Genomic DNA, 19,278 nt, shown 5'->3' on the forward strand with positions numbered 1-19,278 from the left:
TTTGTCTGAGTATCTTCAGAGTTTGCGCCCAGAGAGGCACAATTGAGCACGAGACAGATAGAGAGTGGGTGTGAGAGCAAACGTATGAATGAGTTCAATGCGGTTATTTGGCCTCATCATAGGCTGGGTTAAGTGTTACTATCTCAAATAGTTGTACAGTGAAATGCCTAATAACTGGAAACCCACCAGCGTTTTCTTAGTCAGAAGCTGAAACTCGAAACCATAATTCTACTGAGCTAATAAATGCGAACCAATATCATGCAAGAGTGAATGAATGACAATTTTCCCATTAGTTTCCGTTGAGCCACCGCGAACTAGACGGCGCCAGTGTAAGTCAGTTTGTTTGCTGTGAGTATTTTGCGTATTGTTCTTGAAGGGGTTTTATACAGTTACAAATTTCAAAAAATCGATTTTTTTATTTTTTTTTTTCTTAAGGTAAATATATTTTAGACTACTTACAGAAAATTTCATATCGTTCCGGTGAATATTTTTGAAGTTACACGCAAATTTCAAAAGGCGTTTGAGAGCGTCTGGTAGTATTCCAAACTTTAAATAATTAGTCGAAGACTTTTTCTAACCGATAAATATTTTTTTACAAACAATTTAAGACCGAAATTCTGGTCAAAAATCGATTGTTTTTGTATTTGCTTTTTCCTTCGATTAAATACTAGATTCAACATTACTTTAACGAAATCTGTTTGGTTTTTAATTTCAGAGGATCCAATTCAGAGATATAGTGGTCACCGAAAACCGTCTTTTTGGGAGGAGCTCCCGGAGATCAGCTGGTTTTCCTTTCAAAATAAATATTTTTACTAATATTAAATCTTAAAATACAGTTAGAAGGTACCATAACATGTGTACAAATTTTTTAACCAATAAATTTAAACGTTTTCTCAGAAAAAGTTCTCGAAAAATTCCCTTTTTTTCGGTCTTCTAACTGCATATAGCCCATGAAAAAAACTGTCGTAGAAGTCCACAAATTAATAAGAATTAAAACAAGTAAGGAAGGGCTAAGTTCGGGTGTCACCGAACATTTTATACTCTCGCAAGATAAAGTGATAATCGAGATTTCATTATACGTCATTTACATATTTTTCAAATACCGTATTTGTGTAAAGTTTTATTCCGCTATCATCATTGGTTCTTAATGTATGTACATATATTATACAGAGAAGGCGTCAGATGGAAATCTAAATAGAGTTATATTGGAAGAAGGCGTGGTTGTGAACCGATTTCACCTATATTTCGTACATGTCATCAGAGTGTTAAGAAAATATTATATACCGAATTTCATTGAAATCGGTCTAGTAGTTCCTGAGATATGGTTTTTGGTCCATAAGTAGGCGAGGCCACGCCCATTTTCAATTTTTAAAAACAGCCTGGGTGCAGCTTCCTTCTGCAATTTCTTCCGTAAAATTTAGTGTTTCTGACGTTTTTTGTTAGTCCGTTAACGCACTTTTAGTGATTTTCAACATAACCTTTGTATTGGAGGTGGGCGTGGTTATTATCCGATTTCTTCCATTTTTGAACTGTATATGGAAATGCCTGGAGAAAACGACTCTGTAGAGTTTGGTTGACATAGCTATAGTAGTTTCTGAGATACGTGCAAAAAACTTAGTAGGGCGCGGGGCCACGCCCACTTTTCCAAAAAAATTACGTCCAAATATGCCCCTCCCTAATGCGATCTGTTGTGCGAAATTTCACTTTAATATCTTTATTTATGGCTTAGTTATGACACTTTATAGGTTTTCGGTTTCCGCCATTTTGTGGGCGTGGCAGTTGGCCGATTTTGCCCATCTTCGAACTTAACCTTTTTATGGAGCCAAGGAATACGTGTACCAAGTTTCATCATGATATCTCAATTTTTACTCAAGTTACGGCTTGCACGGACAGACGGACGGACGGACAGACAGACGGATGGACAGACAGACATCCGGATTTCGACTCTACTCGTCACCCTGATCACTTTGGTATATATAACCCTATATCTGACTCTTTTAGTTTTAGGACTTACAAACAACCGTTATGTGAACAAAACTATAATACTCTCCTTAGCAACATTGTTGCGAGAGTATAAAAATGGGAACTGGAAGTTGTACACAATTTTGTTAGCCAATTTATGAAATCTTTTCCGTTTATCAGAGATAATTTGAAGGAAATATTATCAAAAGATTGTCTTGTCCGGTTATAGGAATTGATTTTGTAATAAAAATATTAATGAAAACGTTGTGCTCATCATATTTATACGGTTATGGGAGGCGTCCGGCTATAAGGACTGTCCGTTATGCGAAATTTCAGCTACAAATATAACAACAGCAATAACAACTTTATAAACCTGGCTATAATCAAACGGCCCCAATTAATCAATACAAAAAGGCGAGTAATTAAGTACAGCTAATTTATATGAATCTGCGTACCCACATCCATTCTTACACATGCATACATACTATGCATATGTATACATATGCTTAAAAAATATGTTTACAAAAAGTTTTCCAATATGTTTGTTGAGAGTATGTATGTATATATAAAGTTGATGTCTGTGATATTTAGAGGACAAATTTTGTTATATGACCAATTTTTGTAAAATTTTGTCGAATTCAGTGGGTCGGGTCCTGAGATATGAGACCAAAAAGTAGGCCCATCCTCCAATTTTCACACCAGTTCTCATAAATTCTCTTATGCCATGTGGTGGTAAAATTAAATGTCTCTGGCGTGATTAGTTATTGATTTACTGCGCTTTTAGTAATTTTCAACATTACCGTTATATATGGGTAGTGAGCGTGATTATCTTCCGGTTTCATTCATTTTCACACTGTTGGTAGAATTTCGTAAGTATTTGCATTTAGCAAATTTGGTTTTTGTATCTTTAGTGATCCAGGAGATATGAGCTTTGAACTTATTAGAGGGTGGGGCCCTCTTGCTACTGCGATCCCCTGTGCCAAACTACAGCTTTATATCTAATTTAGCGCTTAGTTATGGCACTTTATAGGTTTTCGGCTAATGGCGTATTATGGGCGTGGCAGTTGTACGATTACGTCCATCTCCGAAATCGTACATTTTTTTTCTAAGGAACCCACATACCAAACATTCATTAAGCTATCTCAATTTTTACTCAAGTTGCAGCTTGCTCGGACGTCATCCTGACCATTTTAATATATCTTTATATATAAAAAGTACATGTCACGTTGTTTGTCCGCGATGGACTCCTAAATAATTGAACCGATTTTAGTAAAATTTAGCACACTGTGTCCAGTTTGAATCAACTTAGAAGACAGGATAGTAAAAATAATTCATAAATAAAAAAATACCGTTAAAGCTCTATTAAATGGACACTCGATTAAGCGGACATCTCCATTCACCATGCACGTTTATTTAGTACAATCTATTAAGGGGACAAGTCTATTAACTGGTCATAAAGGCTGGTAACCAGACATTGAGAAAGCAGCCTCAAATACGTTACTTTTTCCATTGAAATTTATTTGAATGAACATATTCAAAATTAAAACTCAAGTACAATCTTTTGGATTCTTACACCGACAAAAAGGTTTTCGCTTTTATTTGTAAATAAAATTTTCACTGTATTGAATAGTTTATTATATGAATAATAGTATAAAATGTATACACAGCAACGCGTGGCTAGATCCCCTAGTATTATATCGGGTGATTTTTTAAGAGCTTGATAACTTTTTTTTTAAAAAAAACGCATAAAATTTGCAAAATCTCATCGGTTCTTTATTTGAAACGTTAGATTGGTTCATGACATTTACTTTTTGAAGATAATTTCATTTAAATGTTGACCGCGGCTGCGTCTTAGGTGGTCCATTCGGAAAGTCCAATTTTGGGCAACTTTTTCGAGCATTTCGGCCGGAATAGCGAATTTCTTCGGAAATGTTGTCTTCAAAGCTGGAATAGTTGCTGGCTTATTTCTGTAGACTTTAGACTTGACGTAGCCCCACAAAAAATAGTCTAAAGGCGTTAAATCGCATGATCTTGGTGGCCAACTTACGGGTCCATTTCTTGAGATGAATTGTTCTCCGAAGTTTTCCTCAAGTAATGGCCATAGAATCGCGAGCTGTGTGGCATGTAGCGCCATTTTTTCAAAGATGCTGTTGGACGCAACGTTACGGTGAATGGCGATCGCTATCGTTCGATGCTAACAAACTTTTTGTTGCCAAAAATGGAAGAACTGAACTTGGTTGACATGTGGTTTCAACAAGATGGCGCTACGTGCCACACAGCTCGCGATTCTATGGCCATTTTGAGGGAAAACTTCGGAGAACAATTCATCTCAAGAAATGGACCCGTAAGTTGGCCACCAAGATCATGCGATTTAACGCCTTTAGACTATTTTTTGTGGGGCTACGTCAAGTCTAAAGTCTACAGAAATAAGCCAGCAACTATTCCAGCTTTGGAAGACAACATTTCCGAAGAAATTCGGGCTATTCCGGCCGAAATGTACTCGAAAAAGTTGCCCTTAAAATTGGACTTTCCGAATGGACCTAAGACGCAGCCGCGGTCAACATTTAAATGAAATTATCTTCAAAAAGTAAATGTCATGAACCAATCTAACGTTTCAAATAAAGAACCGATGAGATTTTGCAAATTTTATGCGTTTTTTTTAAAAAAAAGTTATCAAGCTCTTAAAAAATCACCCGATATATACTTAGTACAACCCTTTATCTTAGTGTTAGGTGATACGTACAACCGTTAGGTTAGGTTATACTCTGTATCAACAGGTTGCTGAGTATAAACATATTTCATTATATAACGGTAAATTCAATTTATTAGTTGCAAAAAATTAATAATTGGGTTCTAAAAGAAATAATATATCTAAGACCTATATATACGAGTATATGTATTTAATATACCAATAATCAATCCCTCCCGCTATATTGGGAATTGTAGTTGTATATATGTACATACACATGTATGTATGTATTTACTTATAGTAAAAGTACAGAGCATATTAGAAAATATTAAAATTCTATGGATATTGTATAAAATTATAGGAACAGTTGACTTAAACAACAAAATATGTGTTATATCTCTATCTTTGAATTTTTATGAACGTCTTTATTAAAAAAATTGTTCTTTTACCAAAGAACTGCGTCCAATATAAAGATTTCTGAGTTTCAAATGCACATGCTGAATATAATTAATTGCTTTAATGGTAATCACTTAATTTGTACGTAATTGGAAGTAATGTGGTGAACACATAGAGCGGGACAGACTGCAAACTACATCTGTCAAATATTAAAATACACACGTTCTACTACACGACTGCAGGCCGACAGTTGTCGTTCTCGCTAACTTCAATATCCTCCTATTTTTGCCAACGACAGTAGGACGACAGTAGAGTTGACAGTAGAATGGAAGATAGAAAGAGGAGGTAGAGTGGTGATGCCACTAATATGTAAAATGTAAAATTATTCACAGCTCTAACAAACTTGACGTTATTTTACAAATAAAAGCATAAAATAGCTATATTATAGCTCTATTATATCATTTGTAATAACAAGTGATAATTTAAAGCAAAAATATTTACCTATTTACTTATTTTTTGCATAAAAAATTTCATTTTGAACAAAATATTAAAATTTTATTGAAGTGAAAGGAATTAGTATGGCCACAACGAAATTGTGTACATACAAAATGGACAACTGCGTTGTTTTGTGTACATGCCGGCCATTGTGTTGTTGTTGCTTCTCAAAATGTACATGTAGTAAGATGAACAACGACGTTTTCAGTTCACTGTCGTGCTGCTACAGTCTGTCGCGCTCTATGTGTTCACCACTTAAGGATCAAATACTGCACGGTTGTATGTATACAATGTTCATTGCATACCCCTGCAAGAAAAAATTTTGTCAACGCGCAGAACAAAATTTTTATCATTTTCTTAAAGACCTGATGTAAACAAACGAATGCATGTGACTTTGCATCTTTCTTTTACACTTGGGAAATTCGGATTTTATTCACTATATAACTATACTACTCACATTCATGCCTTTTTCTTAGCCATTGCTGACCATAAATTCATCAAAGCGAAAAGTTGTCCGTAATGACTATAAATCTATCACAAGTGAAAAATTCATTTGCGCAGTTGAAAATATAATTTTTATTTCTTTAATAAAATATGGAGTTAAATTATGAATTATGAAAAAGATTGTACTGATCCCTGCGTGCGGCTTTCTTCAATTCTTTAATATTTCAGAATTTCAAAATACCTAAATAAAAATGAAAATTTATAAATAATTTATTTTTATTTGAAACTTATTTAACTTACATATATTATATTGGAAACACCTCTCTTTCATAAAAATGTATATTTTTACCACAAAATTCAAAAGAGTTATTGCACAGAAGCAGCAACACTTTTGGTTTTGGAAAAGTATAAAATTACATAAGTATTTTACAACTTCTCTAAATTCCTACGGAAGTGTATGCCGTCTCCTTTTGGCTTACACAAAATTAGCTTTCGAAAAAACTGTAAACATTGACCGTCATTTTACTGTCCATTTGACTGTCAATGGTGACAGTACCAAAGAATACAGCTATTTTATTCGCAAGCATTACAGGTCGCAGGCATATCTTTTTAGCAAAAAATGTGACGGCCAGCTGACAAGTAAGCTGCCATAAAAAAGTGGTGGTGTATTGGTGAACTCATGAGCAGTTTCTTGAAGGAACAACAACCGACTTTGCAACAGCAACAGTATTGTAGCTCCAGTCACAGAGTGCCACAAGCAGTGCGACAAACGCGCTGCTAGTCATTTTCGACGTCAGTTATTATTGCTTGCAATCGTCTTCGAATTACGCACACACACGCACGCGCATAGTTACACTTACTACAAATGTGCGCAATTTGCAGTCCTTTTAGTGGCGCACTCAATTTGCCCGCTAAGCCGGCCGTGGTGTTTACTAACTTGTCTGCCACACCATTGCTTGAACAGGGCTGCATCTGCACGTTGCAGAGTCAATTTTAAACAGCTGCCACACACACTCTCGCAAGCAGACGCAAATACAAACATACATGCATTCACACAAATACTGATATTTGTTGTTGTGGCAATCGTCGTCACCATCGTCATCATCATTGCAATTTGTTGATGTTGCCTTGGTCGTTGGCGTTGGCGGCGTCGATTTGTCATCGCTTGACTCGGAAGTTCGCCGTTCGTTATTTGCCTGCCACACAGTTGTGAATTGGCACTTAAACTTGGCGTGTCTTTTGCTCGTTTCGGGGGATTTCTCGTATTATTATTGTATTACGACGACGATTGTTACTATTATTTACGAGCGCTGTCGATAACGTAACGCGCAGCATTCTGTCGGTAGTCCGCTTGTGTTGTTCATGTTGCCACATGGCAGGGTGAGGACATCTGCGAAAGTGTGGGTGCGCAGGTGAGTTCCTGAACGCGTGGCTCTACCGACTAATATTACGACAGATCCCTTGGGCTTAGTCTAAAAGCTATTATTTTCCATTATATGTACATATATATATATGTACATACATACGTATGTATATAATATGTATATACTTACATATTTTTGAGAACAAAATGATCCCAATTTGCAATCTGCCGTTAAAACTTTGTATATGTACTTGTATATACATTCGGAAAGTTCTTCAGCAATACTGGCTGGATGGAGCAATTCATATGAAGCGATTCAAGGTTTAAGGTAGTTTGGAAGGTGTCGATTTAACACTTTTTCAAATTCATACATCCATCGTGTATGAGTATGTAAATATAAGCTCGCGAACCAAAAATTCCATTCTTGTTTACCATTCATCTATTCCACAGTTTGTCTTTCCATTCGTGCAACCATAGCTCGAGAGTGAATAATTTCAAATTCTTTCCACACATTTTTCTCCATTGCATCAATTATGATCCAGTGTGACTTTTATGATTGTTTTCTTTAAAACGCTTCTCAACTGATTCTACAAATAAACATTTTCGTATGTATGTGTGCCATCCGTGGGCAGGGGCAGCATACCGTCTACAAGTGTGCCTAAATTACTTCATTAACGAGTTTATTTCATGTTGTTATAATCAAGCATCCCTTCTGCACACCTCACCTCCAGGGCGTTTGTTTGCGGCAGCTTATGTTAGTCGCTCCAGTTCTACACACATATTTGTCCATTCAATTCTCAACAACCGACGCACAGTGGGACATTTTCAGCAAAGAAAGATTATAAGTGCGGAGTTGAGTCTCCCTTACAACATCCAATGTGTTGATGTGCTTCAGACCAGGTTGTACATAAATCTTAAAAACAAGTTTTGAAAATTTAATCAATCAAAAATAGTATAATTTTTGCTCATTATTTAAAGACAAACTGAATTAGAAAAGGGGAGTGAAATTGGCGTTATTTGAAGAGCACTCTGGGGTAAAGTGTCTTGTATCATATCGATATTATTTGTTTAATTTAAAATTTACTGAGCGGGTTTTAATAAAATATTAATCTTAAAGAAAGCGCTTTCAAACTTGTCATTCCTAAGATCAGTTTGAATATAAATACTGTTAAATCTTCATGGAAAGATATTACAAAATCAGCAATGGCAGCAATTAACCTGAAGCGTCTGAGAATAAATCTGAATTGCGGCGCCACTCATTACTCGGTGTTGGATTATCCGAAATGAATAGGTAATCGCTTTGTCCAGATAACGCTGGGAGGGTTTTCAAAACTCCAATTTCCCACTGTTTAGAAACTATTTTAAGGAAAAGATGAACTTTTGCAAAAAATCTATTAATTTGTTATAGCAAATATTATTATTTTGAAAATCATTACCTCTTAAATTTCATATTAAAATCATAGAAAAAAATTTATTATTTTTTATACGTGTTTTGCTGAAAAACTGTTACTATGCGGCAACAGTGACAACGACTCGACTCCACCTATTGCTCTTCTTCACTCGCTCCCAATTCGTGTTTTTCATACTCGCCTTCTCTTGTGATTTCTCGTGCGTTCGGCGATATTTATTTGCTTTCGCAAAGTGAGCAATTGTAGGCACGTTTGCTGCTAATGATGCTGTTGTTAATGCTCGCTGTTGCAGCCACCGCACGCTGTCATCATCACTTGATGTTATTATGGGATCTGGTTCTTGTTGCAGTTGTTTCGGGAGTTTGTGATACTCACTGTTATAGCTGCTTTAATGTACGAGTACGGATCCACTACTCGATTCCACACTAAGTGGCTGCGCGTCACAATGCTCATAAATATGAACATAGGTATGGATATAATTGCTTTCTTTTATTTGTACTTCATGTTCTACTTCTTGGTCCTCATTTCCCCCTTGTAACACAACCAAGTTTACTTCCTTCCATGAGCTGCTTTCTTAGCACTCTGTGCTGCCGCGTCGACCGCATTTCGCGTGCTTTGCTCGTTAGTTTCTTATGCTGATGATATTTAAAAGGGCATCGAGTTCATGTTCGGCATCATCAATTATATTTTTCACTCACTACTCGCAGATGCCTTCTGCGGGACCCAGCATGCGCGTTAAGTGCAGAGGGCGGCATGCGGCAAAGTATTGAAATTAAAATTAAGCTGAACGAAAACAAGTAACAAAAGAGTATACACTCACTTAACATGGCACTTAGGTAAGCATGTATATATGTATGTATGTGTTATGTGCGTCCGGGAAAATTGAAATTTGCAGAAAAACACAACTGTTGAAAGCAACATTTGCAAGCGCGACAACAAGCACCGTTATGCCTAAATGAGAATCTTCTTAATAAGCTACGAGATTTGCCCTCCGCCACCGTCGCCGACGACCAACGGCCCGTCAGCGGGACATGAGGCCAACAAGCAAATAAAGCAGTGCCACGATGACTGCACTTTTAATTAGTTCCTTAATTTGGCCACATTGTGAGTCACTCAACGCAAGACAGTCTAGAGGGCAGTAAAACTTAGCGTGGCGCGGCAAAGTGGTCACTCGAAATTCAGGGCTCAGCACTTGACGCACAGTGTTCTGAGCCATTCGTGCGCTGATTTCCTCGCATTGCCTGTTATGTTGGCCGAGAATTCACGGCATTCAATTATTTTAATTAGTTCAACGCATTTCAAAAGTGCTTCGCCTCGCCTGCCTAACTTGCCGCTCGTTTTAATTTCTGAGTAATAAATGGCTGGTTTTGCAGCCCATTAAATATTTATTCGCATTTATAAAGCAATAGCCAATAATACATACTATAAATAATGTGTAATAACATAATAAATGATGTTTTCAGAGGTTCGGAGCGCAGCCTTGAAGTTCACAGCGTTGTTGCAATTATTTTAAAAAGTGAGTGGCGAACAATCAAAATTGATTTAATACATAATTATCGTAAAATTTATTAAAAAGTGTAAGACATCGCTTTGGACTCCCTCTTTCCACATTTTCATTGTAAAACTCTACTTTCTAGTTGCAGACATTTTTCCCTAACGATATCTTTATAAGATCATCGTCATGCACCAAGTAAGGAGTATTCGTTCATTACAGAAAGTGTTGCCTGGATATTGACCAAATTTTTCGTATTTTTGTAATAAAAATTTTTAATTCATTTCGAATGTTTGGTGGGAACTGTTTGCCATGAGCTCATAAATGGTCCGAGAAGGGCTGGTCCTTTGTTCTTCAAACAACCTCCTGAAAAAAATCATTTCTTTACACCTCTTTCTAAGAGCAGATGTTTAGCGACAGTTTCACCGTATTCCAGGCCGACGTCGGTCGGCAAAATAAATGCTAAACCCGGCAACGATATTGCTCTTGAGGATTCTGGGCAACACCGCTGTTAAGGAGTATTTTTGTTGCATCCGCGTTCACTTAACCTACAAAACTGTACACAATAACGAAAAGTATTTTATTAAAAAATTGGGAGCTTGTAGCATTTATTTTTGTTTTTATGTTTAAAACAGTTATTCCACTGCAAACCAATAATATTTAAATATACCTGATAAGGTGGGTTCCGATTCTCGCTAGTCTAGACATCTAATACTCAGTAATTAATAAGAATTTCTACATATGTGCGAATTGATACAGAAGGCGTTCCATTGTGGAACCCCGAAGCCGAATTTATGAAAACTAACAGGCATTTTCGTATGCAGAACAAAGAACATTAATTCGATCCAATTAATTATTTCAAATAGCACTCAGCAGCCATCATCTTTCTTCAAACGAAACAAACGAGAAACAGTTTAATCAACCTCATCAATTAGCTCCACCCGCTCGAAGGAAAGCAAGCGAACGAAAACAAAAAAATCGTTAATAGCAACAACACCAAAAGCGACGGCAGAACAATCTTAAACTGCAATTCATTTAGCGAACAATCCACCACCACCACCATCATCTTCGTCATCACTAATATTACCAGCATCTCCAAGCGTCAGCGTCATTATGGCTCTGCTTGCGCCGGGCACCCACGAAGCGAGCGCAGAGGCCAGCATGGCAGAGATCAAATTAAGAAACACATTATAATGATTAAAGCACGAAGTTCGAGTGGAAGAAAGGAATAGTACATACCTACAAACATAAATACTCGCACACAAAATATCCGAATTGAAATTGAACGACATGCAGCGAGCAGCGTGCAGAAAACGAAGTAGCCAAAGCCGTGCATAAAAACCAAATAACGTAAACACCATAAACGCCAGTCATGTAAAGTAAAACAAACACAATTATAACGAATTAAGCCAAAGAACAGCATCAAAATATCCAAGTGCATGTTTGTATTTGAGAGTATCTGACGTAAACGCTTATGAGTTATGACTGGAAATAGCTGAGTATCTTGGGCAACTTAGCAACAGCACATATATACATATAATATGTTGTATGTATGTGCTCATTTCATTTTCATTCAAGAGGGATACAATCAGACAACAACACAACAACAACAAACTACATTCATACAACAAGCATAAATCAAGCATCAAAGTGGAGAAGCTATCGAACTGCCGGCTGAACAATCATACAAATATTCATACATTTGTACATATGTATATAGTATATGGATGTATTTACTGTATAATAAAAAGTGAATGCGTGCATGAGTGCTGGAGAGGGCTGCGCGCCACAAGAGCTGAAACAACGGGCGTAGTAGTGGAGGAATGAGCAGACAAAAGCAATGCAACAGTGTGTTAACTGCGTCATAATCCATTATTGAACTACTGAAAATGTTCGTAATGCCAGGCGCATCATTAAATGCCATTGTCGCTGGGGGCAACAGCAACAACAATGGCAATGAAAGCGCTGAGCAACCGTAAGAATAAAAAGAAAAGGGATGAAGAGGCGCATTATGATTGCAGAGCGCAATATTGCCAACAGCTAGTGCACTCTCATGCTCACGACAGGAAGTGGACAGACACACATGTACATATGTATGTCTGTGTCTCTGCAGCGCTTTGGTGTGAGATACTGGGTTGTTGAGCACATGTTCTCAGCTACATAACCTCGTACCAGTAAAGAGAAATGTTGCTAGAGGCTAGTGGTTCTCCAACACCTAAATCAAAACAAAAGAAATACCCAAAACACATTTCGAAACCTCCTTGTAAGTCAAAATTTTTCTGGTCTCACAGAAAGTTTTCTTCAGCATTATTACAACCGAATGAGTTACTGGTCGGAAGACTGAATGAAAATTATGTATGTATGTATGTATGACAATATAACCCCTTTCGAATCCTTCCGAGAAGCGACATCTATGTACATATTTTATTATTTTCGGAAGCTTTTCCTGCTTCTGTTTAATATTTTTTCTGTACCATTTGGTTAGAACACCCTAAAGCTTAGTCAACAATTAAAATTTAAAAAAAGCTTAATTTCTCCTGGTGTTTACAATGTACTACAGCGGTCCGAACTTAATATCTCATTTGTCGTTCAGTGCATCCAAGAAAAAAACTAGTTCTTTTCAGTTTATGTAATTTACAGTGCCAATACTCCACATGATAAGAGGGGTGAAGGTGGAACGGCCAAAGCAATAACATTTAATATATTAAAAACAAGCAAGGAAGGGCTAAATTCGATTATAACCCCACATTATACACTCTTGGAACTTGAAAGAATCAGATGTTGACAAAACTTTGTATTCAACAAGTCAACTGGAAGTTCGAAAATCTTTATATTAGGTATATGGGCGCTAACTGAAGTAAAGACGTATTCAACATATCTTACAGATCGACCGATATTTTCGGCAAAAAGATAGCCATATGCACTGGGGTCCATGTAGTAGGTCGTGAAATATATAGTATGATTTTACCTAAATGTGGGCGTTGCCCCGTCCATCGTCCAATTTTTATTTCGGCTCCTACAAAGCCCTCTCATACCATCGCGGTGGTAAAAGTTAATGTCTCTGGAGCTTGATTTATCGCGCTTTTAGTAGTTTTCGTTACTCGCGTTTTTCCCAAGGGACAAGGAACACGTGTACCAAGTTTCAGTAATATATCTCAATTTGTACACAAGTGCCCGCACTGACGGAGAAACTTACGGACGTACGGACAGTCACTCGGAATTCAACTCGTCTCGTCATCCTGATTATTTATATATACATATGTATGTATGTGTATAACTCCATATCTATCTCGATTAGGTTAAGGTGATACAAACAACCGTTAGGTAAACAAAACTATTACATATACTCTATATACATAAGTATATAATAAACTGTGAATAAATGACAATAACAAGCAGCACACTTACTCAAAATAGTAAAACATTACTCTCAGTCGTGGCCATAAAAACGCAGTAATCAACATTCAATTGGCTTGTATACATTTGTTGTGCAACAAATGTTGGTAACATTGTTGCTAAGCAAATTGAAATGTTGCTAATGGCATGATAAGTGCTGCAGACGATGGTGCGCCCATTCCGTATTCAATTTAACGCTTTTCAACGACAACGAGCGCAATTTATACGTCCAACAACAACAACAACACTGACTCAATGGCATAAAAGAAACAACGAATTTCTCGTCCGTGGATGTGTGTGCGTGTGCGCAAACTGTATTAAGACACATTATTGTAATTATTATAATATTTTTATGAGGGCACTCACACAAACACTCACACATTTGCATGCAGAATACGGGTGAGACAAACAAATAAACGAAGGCGCGCGCATAACGCTCATTGAAATATGAGCGAGCAAATGAGTGAATGAAGTAAGCGAGAGTCGGGTGAGGTGAGCGCAAAGCACCGACACAGTGCTGGTGGATACGGTGTAACGAGCACGGGGAGACAATATCGGTAACAGTAACAGCAATAAGCATTGCAATAACAACAAGCGATGAATTGATTTTACTAAATTGGGGAATGGGTAGGGTACGAATGGCTAATGGTTGCATACTATGGAGCATCGCGATGAGTTGAGTAGAACGATGGTAATAACACACAGGCAGCGCTAACGACACAATGACGATGAACACAACTACAACAAAAGCAGCAACAATACCGAAGCAAGCACAACAGGGCAACACTCACAGCGACAGCGTCGGCAGCAGCAAGCAGCAATTGGCATGGCGTCGGCAGCGCCGATTGTGACGACGACCATAACAGTTTGGGTAAAATGTATCTAGATACTTAATTGCCACATTCAGTCGTTGTTAAATAGTTGCACGGCACAGTACGATTCCGATTCTATGCCATTACTAACGACGCTACACATTTGATTGCTCGTTCGTTCGTTCGTACGCTCGCTCGCTTATTGTCGACGCTTCAGCTTTTTATCGTCGGTGTTATTGATGATTGCCGCGTGCGCGTAAGCGGCAATATGAACAACATAAAGCAAAGCAATAACAAAAACAACAAAAGCAGCAACAATCACAAAACGATAATAACAATTAAAATCAGTTGAGTCGGTCAATTCGGCAACCAAAGTGAGTGAATTCAACAGCAATATATGTATTTATATTTACTTAATTCGATGTCGCCAGCAACATTGTTGCTGTAAATATTGTGAACACATACATACTAGCGAGCGTGTGCTTGTGACTGTTTAGCGTCAGAAGTCTGCAAATCGAATGGAATTGCTGCAATGTGTTGGTGACAGTGCAAAGATGGAACCGTTGCCCGTTGGCATGGCGCGCAAAATGAGCGAAATAATTAAGTGCCGCAGCTATTTCAATTAAGTGTCGGTGCCGGTGCCAGTGTCGGTGTTGATGTTGTCGCTGCATTTGTTGCCACTGCTAGTGCAGTTGTTGTTATCATTTGTTTCTCCAACTTCTACGATTTTTCATACTCAGCACTTTGTCACACTACTCCACTCTGTTCTACGTATGGGGTCGCTCGGCCGTTCGTGTGCTCCGAGCCATTGTGCGCACATGAGCAATCCAAATTAATCACTCATCAAGCGATTGCTTCAAGTGATATATACATACAAACTGCGATGTGGAAGTGTGTGTGTGTGTCTGTTTATGCGTTTGTTAGTTTAGCCTTCCTACTTGTGCGAGTATGACAAATGCGGGTTTTCAGCTTTTTGCTGTTTCGGCGCTTCGCCATCGTCCGATGTTCCTTGTGTTGTTATTGTTGTAGCATTGCCTTCTGTGTGATGTTTTGTTTTGTGGCCATTAATCGAGCGTATGAAGCTCATTAGCATAATCTGACTAGCTGGACGACTTTTGCGCGGTTCGTTTCGTCTTTTGTTTGTCATGTTTTTGCTGTTGTTTTTGTTTTCTGTTTTCGCTTCGATTTAAATGCTTATTTTTGTATTTCACTAAATTGTTTTTGTGTTCATATTTTGCATATTTTCGCCGATTGCGTATTACGCTGGTGTCATTAATATTATAATGAGAAAAATATGTTTTTTGTGTTTTTAATTTTAAGTGTTTTGCTATGAATTGACATATTACGAGTGAATGGGAGACGAATGCGCACAAACAAACACGAAGTCAAATAAAGCACTCAAACATGAAATTAATAGGAAAATAATGCGGTGTTAAACGTAAAAATAGAAAAGAACAAGTTGCGGTGGCAATAATTTAAATTAGCAATCAAAATTTTTGCGTTTATTTTTACATTGCTTTGTTATCGTGTGGATGTGGGCAGTAGTTCTGATTCTAATAGTTGAGTCAAATGTGTTTCCTGTGTAAATAAGTGTAATGCAAAGCCAATTACCAAGTAACGCATTAAATAAGTTGAACCAATTAATCTAAAATTACATTTACATACATACATATGTATGGAAGTGTACTGTAAAACAAAAATATATAATATTTTAGTAACACAAATAATTAAATTAAATAAATTTACTAATATAATATATACAATGTTAAGCAAAATAAGAAGAGTAATAATGAAAGTAATTAATGAATTTTCAAGATATTTTTCTTTGAAAATACAAGCCGAAAGTAAATTATTAATATTATTTTCTATCTAGAAAATTCACAAAGTGGAGCTGTGTATGAAAACAGTTATAAATTAAGTGGTGATGATGCAAAAAAATCAATTAATAATTTCTCTTGCAATAAATTGGATATTTTTTGCTACATATGTATAAAGCAAACGTTATCGAGTGAATGAATATAACTGAAACTATTTTTTCCATAAGGTACAGTTATAAATATTATTTTTATTTTTTGTCATTATTTATTTATTAATTGTTTTCTGCTATATGTACATATGTATTTGTTTCCATATTCTCTTCACTTGTAACGAAAACCTAATACCGTGACAGTAATTCGGAAAAAAATGAATATATTTCTCAGTTTTCGCAAATGCAGCTCCAAAAAAATACTCAAAAACACAATATCATTAATTATCACCTCGATAATATCTGGCAATTACCACTTAGCAGAGACATTTAATTCAGCTTTTAATACAAACAACAACACCAAACCCAAGAACATAAAACTGCGAGTCAAATTATTCAAATGCTCGTGTCATCGCTTACTATAATTACAATCAGCAGCACAATGGATATATGTATGTACATACATAGATATATACATCCGCATTTACTTAAATACATATAGTATAGTGTACGCCACCCACTCATCCAATGAGCGACTACGTCAATGCCCCCGAGGTGCAACTTAATCACATTTCAAATTAATTACATTCGGGCAAGTCACTCCAGCAAAACCGAAGTGCGACAACTTAACGCGAAACCCACCCCCAAAACAAATACAGTGGCAAAACGGAAATATACACAGATTAATTTACTCACACATCAACTTCGATGTCTACATACATTTGTATGTATGTATGTGTACGCATTCGCGTGTGTAGGAAAAACGACGCCAACGCTACTGTTGCCGCTGCCGCTGTTTCGGCCTGTCATTTCGCTTAAATGACCAGTATTCGCAATTAAATCACCTTCATTGCTTTGTCATCAACGCCACTTAACCCATTATACTATACACAGCAAATAAAATACACAGCACATACATATACATAGAGTCAGCAAGCATAACAGTGGGCTTATGGCACGCAATCATACTAACTCCAATTAAACCACACACACACAACAACAACAATAGCAGACACAAGCACAAGTAGGCATGAGGCCAACCACGACTGTTGCTCGGAAACGAACGAATGGGTTTGTTGAAGAGCGCGCGCGCACACAGTTTTCAGTAGACACTGCCGACTCATCACAGCAGTTAAACGGGTGAAGACACAATAAATAAATACGTTTATAACAGTAGCTGGGTTAATAGCAGCCATTTCGACAGAAGCAGCAACAAAAATCGAGGGCTTCAATCGAAAGCAAAGCTCATCAACCTGGTCATTAGCACTAAACTCGCTGTTATTTGACGGTGTTCCAGCGCTGTTATTTTGATTCGCAGAAATGTAAGGCTCAGTGGCAGCTAGTACTGTTATCAACATCACAGTCGTCAACAAGCTACTATGTGCCACAGTTAACAACATATTCATCATCGAGTGTTGCTAATTATAGTTTTTTCTGAAACTTTTGTAAAATTAAAGCAAATATTTATTAAAACTTGTTGAAATAATTGCACAGTTCTGTGGTGGTTTTTTGGCTATAAGTTCAAAAATATATGATAAATAACTCAGAGCGATGAATTACACAAAGACATCAAAATAAATAATACACCTCTACTGTGTGGTTTCTGCTTTCAGTTTTAAGCTAAGAAAGTGCTCTATGATCTACACTGCAATGCTCTTCAAAAGGTAATCTTCATTTGCTTCAAATAAAGAGCAATTGACTCATATTGCCGATATACCCTCCATGTGACTCTATATATGGTCAAGCAGTCGCTCGAGTGTTTTACTCTGTATTTAATTTCTGGATCATTTAATCGATCGGTAGACAAAGTTCTTCTTAGTGCTCTTGAGTTCTGCAGCAAGTAAAACTCTCTCACTTAGATAGCGATTATTCGACACGAGCTCCCGTAAATATTGTAGGGTAAGTTTTAAAAATATTTTCAGTTTGTTCAGGAATTTTCAATTTTTTGTAATACTAACGGATAAATCCATATTGAAAACACGTAATCAATTTAATTAAAATTTCGTTTTAAACTCAGTGCCTTTTGAATGTTTAAGGGTAACTGCTTATGCTATAGTGAGAGATGATTCCACTACATTTTCCTCGAATGTTAAATTTTTGGGAAATTGCTATATTTTTTGCTAATAGTTTCTATCTTCCAATTCTAATGGATTAGAAGAGAATAATTGAACAAAAACTCCCAACTGGGGACTAGCTTTAACTAATAGGTCGCCAGTTATACCATATAAAGAGTAACAAAAAAGGCTATCTTAATACCTACTCTGATTAGGTTCATTTCCATACCGATATGGAGCATAAGTGCTTTAAGCGGCATTTCATCTCATATTTCCATTATTAGTATTATGCTTTGCGAACAAAACAAAAACGGCACACAGCTCCTCAAAAAACATAGTAAATATGTGCGATATAGGCATATACATACATATATATACTTACATACTTAGGAGTAAAGCTATACATCACATAACTCAATTTTCCTGCGAGTTCGTACCTTTGTATATTACTCACACACATATATACAAGCATACAAATATACAAATTCATGAATATTTTGCTACAGTTACGTTGTCATTCCAATGGGTCCAGCAGCTTCGGCACCCTCTCATCTACAAAAGCCGGCGCTAAGCGCGTTTGAATTACTCCCAGTACGTAGTTAGCTGTACATGCCGCCGCTAATTGCATGCGCGTTAATTGATTGCAAGCAATCTGGCCACTTCCCTTCTCTGGCGCATTTCTGCTGACTGCCCAACAACACCCCGCTTCCCTCACCACCACTCTCCCATCCAACGCAGTACATGTGGCACTTGTCAAGCTATTAGCGAGCGCCACCATTACTGCAACAACAACAACTACA

At 37.0% G+C, this 19,278-nt stretch overlaps 1 protein-coding gene across 5 annotated transcripts in view; it reads left to right on the top strand.

The window, feature by feature from the left end:
* The first annotated feature begins 7,219 nt into the window (after nt 1–7,219).
* LOC120770407 (calponin homology domain-containing protein DDB_G0272472) overlaps nt 7,220–19,278 on the top strand; it is a 143,031-nt gene continuing 130,972 nt past the window's right edge. For 4 of the 5 annotated variants that reach the window (XM_040097845.1, XM_040097854.1, XM_040097863.1 and 1 more), the window contains exon 1: nt 14,577–14,832. The gene's annotated coding sequence lies outside the window, so the exon portion shown is untranslated. Of the gene's footprint in view, nt 7,399–14,576; nt 14,833–19,278 lie in introns of those variants that run through there. The other variant, XM_040097880.1, reaches the window with a different exon arrangement.

The sequence above is a fragment of the Bactrocera tryoni genome, chromosome 1 (assembly GCF_016617805.1).
Source record: "Bactrocera tryoni isolate S06 chromosome 1, CSIRO_BtryS06_freeze2, whole genome shotgun sequence".
Lineage (NCBI taxonomy): Eukaryota > Metazoa > Arthropoda > Insecta > Diptera > Tephritidae > Bactrocera > Bactrocera tryoni.